This window comes from Octopus sinensis, linkage group LG17 (assembly GCF_006345805.1).
Source record: "Octopus sinensis linkage group LG17, ASM634580v1, whole genome shotgun sequence".
NCBI lineage: Eukaryota > Metazoa > Mollusca > Cephalopoda > Octopoda > Octopodidae > Octopus > Octopus sinensis.
In genome coordinates, this window is record NC_043013.1 from 40,241,677 (window position 1) to 40,246,808 (window position 5,132).

The window sequence follows — 5,132 nt, forward strand, 5'->3', positions numbered from 1 at the left end:
AGGATCACATGTGGTCGTATCGTGTAGGAAATACGATCGCACGTGGTTCTGCTCTTAACGAATTATTACAAGCCATAAATACATGCAGTAACAATAGAACATAAGTGGATTGACAACAAGTCTTCTGTTTGATATATAAACATTATTTATTTTACAATCGTGTCAATGTTAGGAGTTTGTAAACGTTAGCACGTATGTACGCATGCAACACGTGTTTGTGTCTGTGTGTTCGTGTGTGTAACAGAACAAACAGGGTGAATGCGGTTGACAGAAAAGTACGAAGCAAAGAGTCAATAATGGAATTCGGCTTACAGTTTGTGTGGCAAAGATGTTAGAGGTGACTCGAAGTCGATTACATGATGATGAAGACGGCGAATGTAGTAGGCTTTCTGTGATAGTGTACATTAGCGTCGTAGCTAGTAGTAGCAGGAACAATCGTATATCGTTTGGTTGAGTAACGCTGTGGCCTAAAGTTAGCTCTTAGAAGAACTGGAACTAAAAGACGAAAAGTGTCTGAAAACACTCCTTTATATACCGTTTGGGTGGCTCAAACGAACTTCAGAAATGGAATCTTACCAAAGGCCGCGATTGGTTGGCTTGGAACAATGGCGCGAAATATGTAGAGACAAACCGCGTCACATGTCAACCAGTGGTGCGAACTATGTAGAGACCACTCGTGTCACATGTCAACCAGAGGCGCGAACTATGTAGAGACCACTCGTGTCACATGTCAACCAATCAGGTTAGTGTTTACAACAAGAACAAGTTGGCCAAAGATGGCTGTAACCTCAAACGAGATCATTTCTGCCTTGCCTTTCAAACAGTGAAGATATTAGAAATCGCTATAGTCATATTTCAAAATGGCTGAAACTGCCATGCTACAGTTTGTTTGTCCGTGGACAAGTTATCTGAAGAACCGCTGGATGAATTCGGATGAAACTTTCAGGGATGTTTGGCCTCGTGACTGGTACGAACTGATTAGATTTTGGGATCGATCCGGTACCTGACAAGGATTCGGGATTATTTTTTATATTTTCTTTACTTTACAATGAATATGTAAAGTTTCACATAGTTCTCTTGTACACGCATTCACATATACTCACACATTTTCAGCGTTGAACATTACCATCCCATTTCGATTGTACATACATGCGCGCGCGCAAACATTCCAATATACCTCTCTTTTACACACACATACATTCACACTTCAAATGCCGTTCATCGGCTTTTTCATTCCTTCCTTCGTTATTCATCTATCACCCCTGCCTTTCTTATTCATGTGACACCCTCTCTGCCACTTCGTTTCGTCTCTCTCATTGTCATTATATTCTCTCACTCCCTCACAGTCTTGGCTATTACTCTCACTACTTCTCCTTCACTGTATTAGTATTTTATCTCCTCTCCCTTCACATCTCACTCAATGTGCATTAGCAGATGTTATAGATACATATTTTTACGACCACGATACAGTATGCATTTCATTACAATTATAATTCTTATGTTCAATTACGTTTCTCTACCAAAATTCCTTTTGCATTTCAACCAGTGTTTCCAAAACTTTTACATGGTGACTCCCAAAGACTGATCGACATGCAAATATTTTCATTACCCAGAAGACACTCACACAGCATTATAAACACAGCCTGCACACCCACTTGCACATTCCAGACTCCCATTGGGATCGATCAGGTACCGGACATGGATATGGATTATATTTCCGTCTGAGAGCGATCGGGTTCATTTTAGTATTACCGTTTGTGAAAACAGTCGACTTTATTTCAGATATACTCATTTTAAAAATTATCTCCGGTTAATCGTTGAGAGGACGTTGGTGTTGCGTTGGCGGAGGTTTGCGCTCTCTGAGTTTTCTTGTTTATTATTGATCTTGTATAAAAATGAAGCTGTATCCTTTAGTTTGCTGCTTTTCTATACACAAACCGAGAAGATATCTTACGGAACAGTTGTTATTTTAACGAGATACGTCTTGTAATCATCTGAAAAGGCACATCTACACCGTCAGATACTCTTAAATCAGTTGTTAAGTATCCCACCCGCGAGGGATCGACACTAGATGGATCTGTAGTGATTAATAAACATTTTCGTATCTTCCATCTTCCATCCCTCTCATTATTCAAATACCCAACGAACACTGTTGGAAGTCGACATGCTTTACCAGTAAGCTACCAGGGGTATACCATACGATTTATTATCTAATAATAACAACAACAACAATAATAATACCCTTATCAGACGGGTAGTCATTATGGGTATACTGGGCTTCGTATATTTTACCCCAGTGTCACTTTGATGGCATGCACTGCTCTCTCACTCAATAATAATAATAATAATAATAATAATCTCCGCTGTACCGCATCTGCAATAGAGTGAATGAAACCATTGCCCATATCATGAACGAAAACCCTAGTCTTGCCCAAAACCATTATAAATTGTGGTGACACGATCAGGTAGTGAAAGTGCTACACTGGAAATTGTGCGAAAAGCGGGGGCTAGAGAGAGGCAAGACGTGGTATGAGCGCAAACCACAGAGAACGGCGGAGTCAGAGACTAGCAAAATCTTCTGGAATTTCCCAATCCAAACAGATCAGGTGCTAGAGCATAACAGACCGGACCTAGTGGTGGCGGGCAAGATGCATCACATGTGCTATATATTTGATGTTGCATGCCCGTTTGACCCACGAATAGTGAAGAAGGAAAAAGAAAAGATAGATAGATACAACCCTCTTAAGAACGAAATAGCCCGGCTATAGAAAACTATTGTTGGGTCCTTGGGAACAGTATCAGAAGGCATCGAGGGGAGAATATAAAGGAAATTGGAATAGCGTGCCCGGTAGAACTGTAGCAAAGGGTTTGTCCCCTTGGAACGGCCAGAATAATCAAGAAAGTATTAGCTGAAAAAGTATGGAAAGTATGGTAGCATAGGCTGCAGGTAGCAAGGTGGCTATGCATGTAAGACACCAGGAGCTCCAACAAAACCTGTGATAAAGAGAAATAATAATATATGCATGTATGTATGTATACTCATGTGTGTGTGTGTGTGTGTGTGTGCATGTATCTCTGTGTGTATGTGTGAGTGTATATATGTGTATATATATATATATATATACACACACACATACATGTGTGTGTGTGTGTGTGTGGGTGTGGGTGTGTGTATTGAAATGAACAGAGAGATGTGTTTTATTTATAGTTTATTTCTTTATTCTATTAAAGAACTATTATCTTACAAATAGTCATTTCATAGATTTTAAATTCTGTTTTCATGTGTCCTTAACATAGAATTTCCTTAGATGCCATGCCGAACTGACAGTAATTATTTCAAACGCATGAAAGTTTCTTACCATATTTGCTCTCCAACCGTCAACCTTCTCCTGCCTGTATTTTTCGTAGTTCTCACCAATCATCCACCTCATCTATTACTAACCATCGTTGTGATATCCTCTGATGGCGATATGATAACCTAGTCAAGTTTAATTACACTAACATGCACGAAACATTATTTATTCAAAGAACAAACTTCGTCACTCAGTGAATTTTCATGAAAATCCACCGACTAATAGAATTTCCACTATATTAGACACGCCAGAGAACTCAACACCTAAAGCTATCTTTTCAGAAAGCTACAAATCTCAAATCATTAAGAAAATTTAGTATTTCTCTCCAGAGTCAATAAGTTAAGTCATAAAACGACTGCCGAGCTTCTGTGAGATCCAAGAACTCATTACTGCAGAAAACTATTTTGATGAATTCACTTCTTTACTACTACTACTACTACTACTACTACTACTACTACTACTACTACTACTACTACTACTACTACTACTACTATCAATAATATTTGGCCTGAAGTTTTGGGGGAGAGGGCCAGTGGAACATCCACCGGTTTTATTGCCTGACTGGCAGAGGACAGTGAGCGCCTGACATTCTAGGTGCCAGGCGCCCAGTCTTGGTCTATAGTCCTTCACCCAGGACTGCAGCTCCGTCAAAGAGAAGAGTTGCGGAAGCACGTACATCACAAACGGAACCCACACACGTTCACCTTTTAGAACTCGTTGCATGTGGCGCAACCTGAGCACGTGTCTGCGCATCAAAAGCCACGGCATGTCTAAGCCGCCACTCAGAGGGAACTGACAGCAGATTGACCGCTTGACCATCGGAGCGCGTCCTTTCTACAAGAACATGAACAAGAGATGCTCAACATGCAATAACTGGGGCAAGGCACGATTGTCAGCTGATAAATGATAATGGATGCGGTGTAGGCATTCACCACCTCTGCCCAACCTTTCAAGGACAGCTTCCTCTCGGCCCATTTCTGAGTAAGACTGGTCACCCTGTTCGTTAACTCGTCCCAGTTTTTATTCACCTGGAAGTCGGGACCAAACCAGACCCTGAACAGTTTAACTGGTCCGTCCAGCGTCTGACGGCATCGATCTGCCTCTCCAGGTGCCCAGTTGCAGGTCCACCGACTTCTCGGTATTGATTGTAGCCCCTGCAATCGACTCATATTTTTCTAGAATGGAGCCGACCGTCTCCATTTCGGAGGCATCCGACACCAAGACGGTAACGTCGTCCGTGTTCCCAGTTCGAAAGGGATGCCCCTCAATTGTTCCAGCTTCCGCAGCACATGCAGAATAGGTGACAGCCGGCAGCCCTGACGGACCGAGCGTGCGATGCTAAACAGTTTCGATAGATGGCCATTTACTTTGACCACCGAGAAGGCAGATGGGAGGTAATAGTTTTGTCCCCACCATGGTAGTAACGGTGGAGAGCTTCGTGCTTTCTTCACCGCGGCGCAAAAGACTTTGAGATGGTTCGAATTCCCCCACACAAAACACTTCTGTTTCTCCACCCCCACTATAGAAACTGGCATTTGTTTGCATTTTACTGAAACAGAAAAAAATCAGGAATGCGATTTATTTCTTCTGGAGAAACTAGTATCTGGCATTCCATAAGAATTCCTGTCCTGTTGAGTTGTGGGGTAAACTTCACCTCCACAATCTCCCCAAGCTCCTCCAGAATGGCTAAAACTCTCGCCGGATCACGTTGACCCGACACGTTCTTCACTCGAATTCGAGTCAACCTTTTACCCATGTAGTGGGGAATCATTACAAAAG